The 15,683-nt window shown below is 38.2% G+C and overlaps 1 protein-coding gene across 6 annotated transcripts in view; it reads right to left on the bottom strand.

The window, feature by feature from the left end:
• The window catches only part of LOC131425997 (uncharacterized), a 399,851-nt gene that overhangs the window by 278,347 nt on the left and 105,821 nt on the right, over positions 1 to 15,683 (bottom strand). The window contains exon 2 of one of the 6 annotated variants that reach the window (XM_058588367.1): positions 1,207 to 1,311. The exons of the other annotated variants lie outside the window; for them this stretch is intronic. The gene's annotated coding sequence lies outside the window, so the exon portion shown is untranslated. The remainder of the gene's footprint in view (positions 1 to 1,206; positions 1,312 to 15,683) is intronic. 6 annotated transcript variants of the gene reach the window in all.

Here is a 15,683-nt window from a genome sequence, read left to right as displayed (position 1 = left end):
ATCGATTAAATTGTTATCGATTATCATGCTTACTAATCGATTGCTCGATTTTTCACACTAATTGATTATTCGATTTGTTGAACTAATTGAATAAATTTAAATGTTAGATAAAGTTTTTATTCGATTATTCTATTAATCGATCAATATTCTGACATTCCTAATTACTCATAGTAATATCCTAATATCCGACATTCTCTAAACCAAAAAGTATCACTTTAAACTTGATCGTTGGTCACTTTCTGTAAAAAATATAAAAATAATATAAAACTTAAAAAAAACTTGATCTGTCGGTTAAGAGAGAGAGAGAGAGAGAGAGAGAGAGAGAGAGAGAGAGAGAGAGAGATAGAGAGATAAGAGATTATTTCTTCTTATGCAATTCGATCTCCGAACTTGATCAATGATTCAATAGGTAGATTTCAAATGAACTTAGGAGGGAAAAAAGTGTTTTGTCGGTTTCGTCACTTATACTATTATACCTCTAAGACCAAATGTAGCAGCCAGTTAGTATTCAAAGTTGGTTCACATCTCAAGATAAGCTTGTGAAAATCGGTTTAGTTATCTCGAGAAAATTGAGCGAAAAGAATGGCATGCGTTTTGTTCGTTAATTCACTTATATCATTTTATCTCCGAAACCAGGAATGACAGCCATATGATCTTCAAATTTGACTTGCAACCCTAAAATAGCTTTCAAAAGAGTCTAAGTTCGTAGAAATCGGCCCAGACATCTCCGAGATAATTGAGTGGAGGAAAAAACTTCATTTCATCGTTTACGTCACTAATACCGTTATCTCTTCGAAACTAAAAATAACAGCCTTACCGAGTTTCGAACTTGATTCTCATTCCAAGGGTTACTCTCAAACGACCCTAAGATTGTTGAAATCGGTTCGGTCATCTCCGGGAAAGTTGAGCGAGGCGAAAAATCATCTCGTCGAACTGAGTCGAATAGTATAAAGATAGTTTGAGTATAGTTTGAGAAATCTTAATTTTAGAGTTATAGTTGTAGAGTTATTTAATTAATCGAACTTTGCCATGGTAAATTTTGAAAGTCATACAATATTAAAGTAAGACGATTCCATGTGAACAGTCAATATCAAGTAACTAAATCTTCTCTCGAATACGAACACGACGATACGAAGGAGGCCTCCCGGTGAATCTACTCCAACCATTGAAACATTCCGGTAAACATTAACTTAGTTACTAACTCACTTATTCTTGGAATTGTAAACACCATCAGTTGCAAACGTTCCGTCCACTACCGCTCCAGATCGAGTAGTCCGCCATCGATTCGGTACAACCTTGGTGATGTCTTACCTGCGAATAAAAATAAACAAAACAAAAAAACACATAAATCCAAATGAAACGGTTTTAACACGCTAGCAGAAACAGAAACAGCAGCCCAGCAGAGCAGAGCAACACGAAAATAAAGGGGGGAAATCAACATCTGCTCGATTCCGGTGCGAGCGATTAATTTTAGAAACCCAACCGACAAAACCGAAAACAGAGAGTCCAAAGAGTCCCCAGCGAGATTCCCTCCCGATTAGCAACAATCCTGCCGGTTAAGCTGACCGGTGTTGTTTTTTTTTGGGTAGTCTAGTGTTCGCCCAAGGGGACATTTGGCACAACATACGTCATCACCTTCAATAGCTCAGTGTCGTTAAATCGGAACCGAACAGGGCCGATTGATCCCGAGCCCAGGAGAAAATTTAATTTCAACTCATTTACTCTTCTGCGGGGATTTTTTTTTACGATGTTTGCAAATCAACAAACCTCAAACGGATATCGTCAAGCGGATGGCCCCAGCTGGATTAATTAAATTTTATCTGATTGGCGATTTGTTATATTTATCACTTTCGAGATAAACAGTTGCTGCTATTGGTATGTGGAGACCTGGTCGATGACATCACTTACCGCGTTGGCTGGCTGGCTGGGAGGGGAGGGAACATTATGCAAGTTGAGTAAAAGCTTCGAATTAGAAGCCAATCTGGAGTTCGAACGACGGTCACTTTCACCGGTCGTTCCGGTTCGGCGGACGTCTTCAGGCCGAAACGAACGAGCAAACAAATAAACCAACAGAAATAAAAGATGAAGCGCAAAAAAAAAACAAGCAAACAGGTGAAGTAGTAAAAATTTGCATCTTACGATGACACTTATCGGACGATTCACTTTCGCCCGCAGGGAAAGAAACGGATCGAAACGAAATAAAACAAGTGAGAAACGACGACTTTCATCGCTAATCGTCGCTCGAGGCTGCTTCCCGAGCCGAAGTGGTGCGCTACGAGTCCGAGAGTCGAAGGAAATGGAGGAGCCGTTGGTTGTTTTGCCTTTTTTTTAATGCAACACAAGTTTCAATACAATTTCAATTTGTTATTTTCACATGTGTCCGAAAGGTAACCTCGAACTGCACCATATTCAGTGGCGCATCGGATCCGGTCCGCAACTGTTTCACTGACTAATCGAATTGGAGACGTAAGGATCTTGATATCTTAAAAGACTGCAAGCCTTCTCTCACACTACTCTGCGATCAACGCCAAAAATTTCGAAATCGTCCTTCGAGTTAAGGGGACTATAGACAATTTAACGCATCACTCAATAAGTCCTGTGACTACTTAAGAAAAATACTTTTTTTTTGTCAAAAATCAATATTATTCATCAATGTAACTCCTTCCAGAACAATACTATTATTTTAACGCAGGCTCTAACATCTCGATGGCGTGCTTGTCTTTTGATTCAAAATAAACTTTACATTTAGCACTTGCTTCTTCATTTGAGTTGAATTTCTTATTGCGAACCTTTTCTCATTGTTTTGATATCATCGAATAACCAGTAGTCACTGGGGGCCAGAACTGGACTATACAGTGGATGAGGAAACAATTCGAAATGTCATTCGTTCAATCTAAACAACGTTGCCATCGACTTGCGAATCGGTGCAGTGTCTCCGTGAAACAGTGGCGGTTTTTCTTTCGGCTTATGGAGTTGTTTCCCCATGACTTTTGCGTTCAAACGATCTAACAACGCTGTGTAGTATGCGCCATTGATTGTTTTTTCCTATCTCAAGATAGTCGATAAAGAATAAACCATATGAATTGGGATGCCAATATTTTACGGTCATCTCTAATTTCGTTAAGCGGTAGAGCTCAAAAGATTAAGCAACACGAAACAAGTCCCTATTCAAAATTTGAACTAAATCGGGTATGCTCCTGCCGCCAGGTGGTCAAAGTTTGGAAATTTTCGATCTTGAAAAATCACCATATGGTGACATGAAATTTCCGAAATCGAAAACTTATTTTTTGATGCCAAAAGTCCTAGAATTGCATGAAACGTCAAGCTTTAGTGTCATATCGGAAAAAAAGTTTTTTTGAAAAAATCGATATCCTGGGACAAAATTAAGGGATATCCGAAATCGATTTTTTTCATGTCAAAAGTCTTAGAATTGCATAAAATGTCGAGATTTAGTGTCATCTTAAATTTATTTTTTTTTAAATCGACATCACGAAAAAAATTTTATTTTTTTTGAAAATAATTTTTTTTTGTAAATAATTTTGTTTGTGAACAATTTTTTTTAAATTGACATTCCCGAACTTCCTGAAATCGATAATTTTTTTCGATGTAAAAGTCTCAGAATCGCATGAAACGTCGAGATTTAGTGCCATCTAAAGAAAAATTAAATCGATATTATGGAAAAAAAATTTTGAAAATACACTGAAGTCTTTTTTATGCGAATTTACGTACCGCATAACTCTGAAACTTCGCATAAAAAAAAACGCATAACTCTGAAACTTCGCATAAAAAAAGACCGCAGAAGGGAAACCGCATAACTCTGAAAATTCGCATAAAAAAAACCGCATAACTCTGCAACTTCGCATAAAAAAAACCGCATAACTCTGAAAATTCGCATTAAAAAAGTCGCGTAAAAAACCGCATAAAAAAGACCTCAGTGTAATTTTTTTTTCTGAGAATAATTTTTTTTTAAATCGACATTCCCGAACTTTCACGAAATCGATATATTTTTTAGATTTAAAAGTCTCAGAATTGCATTAAACGTCGAGATTTAGTGTCATCTAAAAAAAAAATTAAATCGACATCACGAGAAAAAAATTTTTTTGAAAATAATTTTTTTTCTGAGAATATATTTTTTTAATCGACGTTCCCGAACTTCCCGAAATCGATAATTTTTTTTATGTAAAAGTCTCAGAATCGCATGAAACGTCGAGGTTTAGTGTTATCTCGAAAAAAGTATTTTTTTTTGTTAATTCGACATCACGAAAAAATTTTGTATTTGAAAATAGTTTTTTGTTCTGTAAATATTTTTTTTAATCGACATTCCCGAACTTCCCGAGATCGATAAATTTTTTCGATGTTAGAGTCTCAGAATTGCATGAAACGTCGAGATTTAGTGTCAACTAAAAAAAATTAAATCGACATCACAAAAAAATTTTTTTTTTGAAAATATTTTTTTTTTGAAAATAATTTTTTTTTGAGAATAATTTTTTTTTTAATCGAACTTTCCGAAATCGTTAAATTTTTTTGATGTAAAAGTCTCAGAATTGCATGAAACTTCGAGATTTAGTGTCATCTCAAAAAAAATTTAAATCGACATCACGAAAAAAAATTTTTTTTTGAGAATTATTTTTTTAAATCGACATTCCCGAACTTCCCGAAATCGATCAATTTTTTTGATGTGAAAGTCTCAGAATCGCATGAAACGTCGAGGTTTAGTGTTATCTCGAAAAAAAATTTATTGAATCTACATCCTGGAACTTCGAAAATCAAAAAAAAATTGATATTAAAGTCTCAGAATTGCAGATTTAGTGTCATTTCGAAAAATATTGACAGTTTGGAACTTCCCGAAATCGGAAAATTTGTTTTTGTGCCAAAATTAAAGTCTCTAATTTTTTTACGAAATGACACTAATAGATCTTGACGTTTTCATACAATTCAAAGACTTTTGGCATTACCCTTTTCCTATGGTGATTTAACAAGATCGAAAATTTTCAAACTTTGACCGCCGGGCAGCATCCCTTACCCATATCCGATTTAGAACAAATTTGGCATAGGAACATTTTTTAAGGTGCCTCAACTTTTGAGCACTACCACTTAACGAAATTAGAGATGATTTTAGAATATTGACACTTAAATATGCATTCCATAATATTGAAACCTTGAAGTAGTTCACCAGCAGCAGTCCACTGAAATGATGATCGTTTTAATTCCGGATTGATGAGATAGATCCAAGTTTCATCCATTGCAAAGTGGTTCGAAACGGGAAATTAGCGAGACGAAAAAATTTTCGCTATAAATATTATTTTTTGTAGTTGGTTTCTTCTCAAAAGTTATTTGTATTCGACTGGCGCATCTTTTGATGTAAAAGATCATTAGGGTGGTCCATGTATGGATTTAAATTAGAATTCTAACTTTCTTAAATGAATTTAAAAATTATTGCACTCCCTAGCAAAGTTGTTGGAAATTTTATTTCAAACAACTTTGCCCAAGAAGTTATCTTGCTACCTCTTCATTTGATCGAGTTACATCAAACTTTTTGACCCTATGTGCGGGGTTGGGAATCGAACCCAGGCGGGCTGCGTGAAAGGCATCGATTTACCCATCACACTATACCCGTCACCAGCTGTAGTTTTCTTGTTTATCATTTTTCGAAAAAAAAATGACGTATGAGACACTCACAAGGCTCATTTGAAACCATCGTTTTGCTAAAGGTAATATATTGCTACGTTTTGGCGTTTGAGAGTTATATGATTTTTTTGATTTTTTGTAAGGCAATTCGAACACTAATTAAGGGGGGTTGGGTCTAACACTTTTGAAAAATCTTTCATTATTTTCTTTATATTGTCGTATAGTAAAACATTTCAAGAATATTCTGTGAAATTTTCAAGCCTATCGGAGAAAAACTCGGCCTTTATCTAAAAACTTGACAAAAAATTCTTGAAATGTTTCATTATAAAAGAAAAAATATTATTTTGTGAAAATGTTAGACCCTACGGGCTCCCTTGAGTAATAAATTGTTTCCATTGATTTTATAGACAAAAAACTTTGAACGCGTTTTTCTCGAAAGCAGGTTTTGAAAGTCCGTGTCCATCGCCATTCAAAAAGTACTGAACCAATTTTTTTCAAATTTTGCACACACTTTCTACACATAAAGAACCAGACCCCAACGTTTTCCTTTTTGTTGTTTGTTACTTTGGAAAGGTTTTACAACTACAAAATGGCGAATTTTTTCGTGAAAAATCGTAGTTTTCACTTTGAACAAACACCGAAAATTCAAGAAATTAAAAAAAATCAAACAGAAACGTTGGGGTCTAGTAAAAACATCTACTCTATCTATGCTGCTTTGATTTGTTGACTTCTTATCAGTCTGCGCTGAGATACAGTGGACACCGCAAATTATGATATTTTTCTCTGTATGACATGCAAAAGGGTGATTTTTGAGGAGGTATAAGACTTGATTTTCAAAAAAATTGAGAAAATTGATTAAACCTTTATTGGAATCGACAGAACGATCAACATAATTTAATGTTTGACGATGGTTGCGACTCCACTTTAGATGGTCCTGGAATAAGGTCCAATTTTGACACACGTTCTCCATCATTTCGGTCGATATTTCACGAAGAAATGCTTCATTATTGGCTTCAAGTGCGTCAATCGTTGGTTTATCCATGTAGTCACGGCCCTTAACATGGCGCCACAAGAAATAGTCCAAAAGCGTTAAATCACACGATTTAGGCGAGCAATTGACGGGTCTAAACCGTGAGATAAACTGTTCACCGAAGGCGGCTCTCATTTTGGTCATTGTTTCGCGTGCCGTGTGGGATGTGGCACCGTTTTGTTGAAACCACATGTCAGGCATATTAAATTCTTCCATTTTGGGCAAAAAATCGTCATTCATCACATGGTAGCGCTTGCCATTCAGAGTAACGTTCCGCTCATCGCCGCCTTTGAAGAAGTGCGGTCCGGCCCATATTCCATACCAAACAGTGACTTTTTTGGGATGCATTGGTAGCTTTTGCAGTGCTTCTGGTTGGTCTTCACTCCAACTTTGCTTTGCGTATCCATTGTTCCGTGTCCTCCGTCATTGTCAAACTTGTTCAGTTTGGTGTACAATTTTTCGAGTAAATTTTCCTCCAACTTTACCAGCGCCCATTCACCAAACTTTAGACGTTGTAAGTCGATTCATGATTAAATTATACACCAAACTGAACAAGTTTGGCGATGACACAAGACACGATTCACGCGTGATCTGTTAAAAACAGTGTTGCCAAAATGATACCAGTAAAATAATCACCCTTTAGGTAGGGGGAGCGTGAAGCTGGCCCGTGTTTTCCACGACCGTGTCCTTATTGTTTTGTCGAAGCACTTTATGTTTGGAAGCCATCTCGATGTGGTTATTAACAGATTACACTCTAAACAAGTATTACTCAAAATTTCATACATTTTACCCAAAAGTTTTTTTTTTCTAGAGTAAAGTGTTTATTCTAGCCCAAGTTAAAATAGCTCAATCTTAGCACTTTGTAAAGCGAATGTTTCAAAATTTCGAATACTTTTCTCAACATTTTGGTGCACAGTCTCTTTGAATGATGATCCTATTCGAACAACACGACCAACAGCCATTTTTTCGACATCGCTGAACTCTCTCGATCAGCATCGCAATCGCGATCGAACCCCTCCGGGCCATCTAATCCATTAATGTCACGAAACCCATTAAATTGCCATTGTAAACACCTACAGTCTTGGTCGGTAAACGTGTGCGCCGGAGTCCGCCCTCACATGTCCGGATGTCCCCCGGGCGCATGTGTGTGTGTGTTGTATGCGTTCAGTACCGAGGACAGACTCGTTCCGCTCCAGTAAGTGCCATCACATCAGCTGCATCGTCCGGAGTGGACCGAAGAGAGCAGGGATGTAATGTAGGTGGAGGCTTATAAACCCTAATCAGTTTATCGCAAAATTACTTGTGCTGCGCGATTCTTCCCGCCGGGGTCGGTTCGGTTCGGTTCGCAACAGACACACGATGTACTGCACGCCGCCACAGGTTGGTGATTTTTCCCTGCCGCCCAGTGTCAGCATCCGGTACTGCGACGCGGCAGTAGCATAAATCATCGTTTAAATAAACTTGTACTATGCTAATGGTGGTCATTATCATAGAAATTAAGTCTCTGGCCAAGGTTCCCTGCGCGAGTGAGAGAGAGAGAGCACGCGCCCTCGGCTACGAGTACCGACTTTATCGATATTGATTTTTTATGTTCTTGTCGCTCCGGGTTACGACCAGCGATTCGTCCTTCGAGTAGTCTTTGATCTGTGGACGATCCTTTTGTCAGATCCGTGGATGCTCCGACGACTCGTGACATCCGCCGGGCAAGTTTCGATTAATATCATGCCATTCAGAGTGAATTTGAATATTCACTTTCCTCAATACTTTCGACATTGCGTCCGTGCACATGTCTCTCAAATACACACGCACACTCCTCCCGATGACAGCTAATGATGACAGTTGCTGTTTTTTTGTGTGTTACTGTGGTCTCGTCATCAGTTCGCCACTGCCGCGCCATTTGTTACGAGTTGTCATTTCGACGACAAACATCTGTGGGTGTCATATAACAGCAACGGAGAAGGGTGGGGGGGAACGGGGTACGGGTAACCGCAAGGGACGACCGCAGCCCAGTGAGAAAAATAATAACGTCTGCAAATAGTGTCGAGTGCATTTTGAAAACAAGCACTGGCAAAAATTGTTTCGTTACATAACGCACTCTCGCGCTGCCGCGCGCCGATCACGGAGAAGTGGCCTTTTTGTGTGTGTGTGTGTGCGGGTTATTTATTTATACGAAGTGGTTTTTCCTCGAGCTTCAGCAGCAGCCGCAGTACCTTCGGTAATGAAGTCGCTAATGAAGCACTTTTTTGCGCTTCCCGCGCGCGACGATGAAATCGGAGATTCCTGCCCCTTGATTAGACCAGGCAACAACTTTTAGACCACCATCATCACCACCGCCGCCGTCGCCGCCACCGCTATAACCTCCGGCAGCACCGATCGATCCACCGACCGACCGAACCGGTGCACTTGTGCAGCAGTCTCAGCCTCCAACTTGTGCCGGTGAAGAAATCGAGAAGGAACTTCCAATGGTGAACCAGTCGGTGTTTGTTCTGGATGAAAACCGAAAGCAAAAAAAAAAGTTTCATAAAAACACAGGAAACCACATCCCACCGAGTGACGAGTCACGCTCCAGTTACGTAAGTCTGGTTGCACGTTGCTCGTCAGACATTGTGAGGGTCGTGAGAAGTCGACTTTCCAAAACTTCCGTCAGTGCTCCCCATTGGGCAGAAATTGATATGATACGATAGCAAAATTCCCATGCAAAATGTGTTCTGATTGCTAAAAACAGTTTCATAACACTTGTTATTCCCACTCGTCCAGTTTCATGCGAAACAAACTACTACGAGAGAAGGGGGTTAGGGTCATTTCGACGAATGCCATTTCGCTGAGGCGGCCATTTTGCCGAATTTCATGGACAATTTTTCAGACTATTCATTCCTCAATCAACTAACAAAGATGTGTTAATTTTTTACCGGCCTGTTTCGACCTGAAAGGATACTTATTGCCAGTAGAATCGTAGCACTAGTCAAGAAATTGTCCTGTACACGAATCAGTTGCGAGGTTTGTTCGAACAGTGTAACATTTGCTAGAGCCGATTATTCAAATTTCGATTTTATTATTCTGCAAATCCGACCAATAAGTATGGCGTTTACCCGTTTCTTATTTGATAAGGTTTCAGATAAATTACAAGTCAACAGAAATTATAAATAATGTTATTTAGAATTATTAAGAAATTAGGAATCAGAAACTAATTGGCTCAAGTGACACGTTCCCCTAGTTATTTGGAGATTTGTGTCTTGCCGTGGCTTCTCATCTACTTCCTGATGGGAAGGGAAGGATAGAAGGAACATGGAAGGGAAATGTGAACTGGGTGAGGTAGGGGAACAGCACAAAACAAGAAGAAATAAATCGTTCTTCATTTACAAAAGGATGCTGAGCGATCTGCAGGTGCCAAAATGCACATCCAATCAAATCTTCAACTCCCGAAAAGAGATTTTATATTCTGCTTTCCTGGAATATTGCAGAACGATTCGCAATATGTATGAACAGAAGTAAAATCGGCACCCCATAAGCGATGTTAAACAATCTGTTAAAACCTTTTAGTGTAGAAACAGAAGGGATTCATTCACTCCATGAAGAACGATGAATACCCCTGACTATTGCTCCTTATTATATTAGGTGAGAAACAGAAGAATATCATTCAATTTCAGCTCACCATACACAGATTCAACCATGCATGGAGAATCAAAAACCCGGATACGTAGTTGCATCAATGGGGAACAGTTATGAAATACACAATCACAATTATAAAAATCATAAAAATAATACTCCGCTCGTTGAATAGTAGACACGTGATGGTTGAGTTTGCAATGTCCAGTCAGAGCTTTGACCAAAATCTTGCAATAATGCTTGGAAAAATGCAACAGATATTTTAAAATTTTCAAATTGGAATATGGAAAAAATGCTGTTGTTTGAAAGCAAGTTTGCAAGCTGTGCCAGTAGCTGGCACGTTGTGATGCAGCTGTAGAACGAATCCTGTGCTTTATCCAACTAGTTGACAGTGCTAAAACTGTATGTTTCATTCGTGGTACCAGCTCTAGCCAACTTGTCCGAGATAGTTGATGGCTGACAATTTTCAGCTTCCGAATTTTCAACGGCCGACGACTGTCTTCTTAGGCTCTTGCAGTAATTCAGTCATCGGTACGGAAAAATACACCTTGACTTGCGAGCTCCCGTTTTAGTGGCCTTTTACGACATGGAACAGGAAACCAGTGGATCAATTTTTGGTTGAAATAATACCGACGGATGCCACCCGGCTTATCTGTTTGGTGGACTTATACCATCGGGAAAGGGGGACCGTAGTGTTATTCTTAGTCAGTTGAGAACCGCTACCGACACTACACGGCTATCTGGGCTGCTCAGAAAGAGAAATTGACATTGAAGAACGATTTTTATTGGTGACCGAGCAGCCGGTGATTTTTCAAGAAAACTAGTTGACTTCATTACAGTGACGATGGATATAAGCTAGGAAAAATAAATGTAACAGTAATGATGATACTACCCTTTTCCATACGGGGATAATATTTGCGAACAGAAAAAAATACAGTTGAAAGAACAGAATGTAAATAGCTTAGCTTAGCTTAGTTGACCGCCCTTGAGTTTCCCGTAATTGATCGAAAACCAGTTGAAATTGCTGATCATGCTGAAATGCATTGTAAAATTTCTAATGAAATTCTTTTAAGGCTATAGTTTTTGTTTGTCAATCTCTTACATGAAATTTGCGCTGAATGTGACTGAAATGCGGGTACTTTACATAAGGGACAGACAGGAGTTGATATTTTTTCCCATTTTACTGAACAAACCCTCAACTTTTTTTGCAATTTCTCAGAGTGTATTTTAAGGATAGATTTCATTCCTCTAGATAACTCAAAATTGGCGAAAATCGATATGGCACTGATATGCGAGTATGGACAATAATCTCCTATCTCAAAAAAAGATCAACTAAAAATATCTACGACAACCAAGATCCAAGACGTCTGAACGAAGAAAAATTCAGATTTGGCCATTCGAAGGATCCGAAACCTACTCGGACTATATAGAGCAAAGTGTTATAATATGCCCCACTTAAGGAAACATTGAGATATTTCTAAATGTACTGATAAATTTTCTTCGAGAATATAGGTATTTTTTTGGGATAAGGGTCATTTCGCCGGAAGCCGTTTCGCCGAAAGTCATTTCGCCGAAAGGGTCATTTCGCCAAATATCATTTCGCCGAATGGGCCACTTTGCCGAATGTTATTTCGCCGAAAGGGTCATTTCGCCGATTCCTGCAATTGTCTTAATATTATAATTGGCATTGATTCAAAATAAACACAAATAAATGATAATGAATAAATAAATCATATGTTAACGTCCGTTTGTTGACCTACAATTGTACTTCTTGAATAAAGATTAATTTATGAACCTCAGAACGGAGTTCCCAAGGTAATTTGTTGACTATCACCCACTAAGCATCAAAGCAATTCCATAGGTGTATCTACCAAGCAAATGTATGTGGTATTTTTCGTTTACTAAATGACACAACAAAAATAATAATTTGATGTATTCGAAATTACCCTTTAGGCGAAATGACGCTTTCGGCGAAACGACTTTCGGCGAAATAACCTATTCGTCGAAACGACTTTCGGCGAAACGACTTTCGGTGAAATGGCTTTCGGCGAACTGATCCGCTCCCATTTCTTTGCAATAAGCCTGGGGAGCATAATTTTCAATGGTTTCAGTAGAAGTGATGAGAATTGATTGATACAATATCAATTTTCCAAAACGATCACATTCTCAGTTTTTTTGCATGCCGTAGACATAATGTCCTAGCAGCCGTATAATATGCTTCACAACAAACCAGTGGTATTCCTCACAACAATGATACAATATGCCTCTGGAAATGTCGATATAGAAGAAAAGCAGATAAAGAAGATATTCTTTATCTGCTTTTCTTCTATATCGACAATTTCAAGGGGTTTTATTAAATCATTTGCTTATTCAAATAATTACATTTGGAAACCGACATTTTTTATCCTCCCAACAATATTTTAACTCGAAGCATACTGTTGAATCGAAGGTGGGGCATAATTTCGGTTGAGTGACTGTTAATAAAAAATTTCTTATATCAAAGAAATGGCTTTGTTTCTCTGGATTTTTTACTGTAAATAGATACATTAGCACTGCTAAAAGTTAATTACCAAGTAAAGGGTGATTTTTTAAGAGCTTGAGAACTTTTTTAAACAATAAAACGCATAAAATTTGCAAAATCTCATCGGTTCTTTATTTTAAACGTTAGATTGGTACATGACATTTACTTTTTGAAGATAATTTCATTTAAATGTTGACCGCGGCTGCGTCTTAGGTGGTCCATTCGGAAAATCCGCTTTTTTATCGACAAATTTTGTTCAGCGATGAGGCTCATTTCTGGTTGAATGGCTACGTAAATAAGCAAAATTGCCGCATTTGGAGTGAAGAGCAACCAGAAGCCGTTCAAGAACTGCCCATGCATCCCGAAAAATGCACTGTTTGGTGTGGTTTGTACGCTGGTGGAATCATTGGACCGTATTTTTTCAAAGATGCTGTTGGACGCAACGTTACAGTGAATGGCGATCGCTATCGTTCGATGCTAACAAACTTTTTGTTGCCAAAAATGGAAGAACTGAACTTGGTTGACATGTGGTTTCAACAAGATGGCGCTACATGCCACACAGCTCGCGATTCTATGGCCATTTTGAGGGAAAACTTCGGAGAACAATTCATCTCAAGAAATGGACCGGTAAGTTGGCCACCAAGATCATGCGATTTGACGCCTTTAGACTATTTTTTGTGGGGCTACGTTAAGTCTAAAGTCTACAGAAATAAGCCAGTAACTATTCCAGCTTTGGAAGACAACATTTCCGAAGAAATTCGGGCTATTCCGGCCGAAATGCTCGAAAAAGTTGCCCAAAATTGAACTTTCCGAATGGACCACCTAAGACGCAGCCGCGGTCAACATTTAAATGAAATTATCTTCAAAAAGTAAATGTCATGTACCAATCTAACGTTTAAAATAAAGAACCGATGAGATTTTGCAAATTTTATGCGTTTTATTGTTTAAAAAAGTTCTCAAGCTCTTAAAAAATCACCCTTTAGTAACAGACCACTAGACGTTTTACACGGTTGAAATGCTTGTTTAACAGTTCGGCTGTAAAGTTCGTATCGTTTAATAGAAACACACATTTTTTGCCAAAATTCGTTTTTATTATTCAACATAATTGCCATCAGAGGCGATACAGCGATTATAGCGATCTTCCAACTTTTCGATACCATTTTTGTAGTACGATTTGTCCTTTGCCTCAAAATAGGCCTCAGTTTCAGCGATTACCTCTTCATTGCTTCTAAATTTTTCACCAGCGAGCATTCTCTTGAGGTCTGAGAACAGGAAAAAGTCACTGGGGGGCCAAATCTGGAGAACACGGTGGATGAGGGAGCAATTCGAAGCCCAATTCGTTCAATTTCAGCATGGTTTTCATCGACTTGTGACACGGTGCATTGTCTTGATGAAACAAAACTTTTTTCTTCTTCAAATGAGGCCGCTTTTTGAAATTTCGTCCTTCAAACGCTCTAATAACGCTATATAATAGTCACTGTTGATGGTTTTTCCCTTTTCAAGGAAGTCGATGAAAATTATACCATGCGAATCCCAAAATACAGACGCCATAACCTTACCGGCCGATTGTTGAGTCTTTCCACGCTTTGGGTTTGGTTCATCGCGTGCAGTCCACTCAGCTGACTGTCGATTGGACTCCGGAGTGAAGTGATGGAGCCATGTTTCGTCCATTGTTATATATCGACGAAAAAAATCGGTTTTATTTCGATATAACAGCTCCAAACACTGCTCAGAATCATTAATTCGTTGTTGTTTTTGATCGATTGTGAGCTCATGCGGCACTCATTTTACACAAAGCTTTCTCATATCCAAATATTCGTGAATAATATGTCCAACACGTTCCTTTGATATCTTTAGGGTGTCAGCTATCTCGATCAACTTCACTTTACGGTCATTGAAAATCATTTTGTGGATTTTTTTCACGTTTTCATCGGTAACAGCCTCTTTTGGACGTCCACTGCGTTCATCGGCTTCGGTGCTCATATGACCAGTACGAAATTTTGCAAACCACTTACGAATTGTTGCTTCGCCCGGTGCAGAGTCTGGATAACACTCATCAAGCCATTTTTTGGTATCGGCGGCACTTTTTTTCATCAAAAAGTAGTGTTTCATCAACACACAAAATTCCTTTTTTTCCATTTTTTTCACAATAACAAAAGTAGCTTCACTCAAATTGCAATATATCACAAACTAATAATCAGACAGCTGTCAAATTTATACACGTATCTTTTGAAAGTTGGTACTAACTGAAAATGGTATGGATTTAATTCTAGTGGCGCCCTCTCATAGAAACGATACGAACTTTTCAGCCGATCTGTTAGTCGAAGCAAAACCTTACATCGAAAAGCTGCCTAATGATATTTTTAGTTTTTTCATATTATCAAGCAAACAACAACTGCCAAACTTGCATAGCAGAAAGATCTTACGAAAAGATAGTGTTAGTGATAAAACTTTTGTTTAGAAAAGCCTTGAATACTTAAAAGAAAAGGAAGGGGGCGTTTTGGCCAGCAGAGACGTTTTATAATACTTTCCCCTAATTCGTATTTCTTCAAGATAGACTTCTAGTTGGTCATACAAACACTAAACAAAACATTAAAACAGCATATTTAGTACGAAGATATGTGTGCTACGATCAATAAAATTACGCATAATGTTCTAGTGGAACAATTTTATTGCTCGAGAATCGCCATATTCGAAAAGGAGACAAAGGACGAGGACAAATTGGGCTCACCATCATCTGGACCGTTTGGAACATGAAGTAGAAAACTAAAGTCAAAATTTATGTTAGTAGAAGAAGTAGGTGAAATAAACAAAACTACAAATAACTAAGCGGAACATTCCTCAATAAAACTCCTCTAATGATTCGCTGTCAGTTTTGACACGATGCGCCAGATTTAT

The sequence above is a fragment of the Malaya genurostris genome, chromosome 1 (assembly GCF_030247185.1).
Source record: "Malaya genurostris strain Urasoe2022 chromosome 1, Malgen_1.1, whole genome shotgun sequence".
In the NCBI taxonomy this organism is placed as follows: domain Eukaryota; kingdom Metazoa; phylum Arthropoda; class Insecta; order Diptera; family Culicidae; genus Malaya; species Malaya genurostris.
This window is presented reverse-complemented; position numbering and strand designations above follow the sequence as displayed.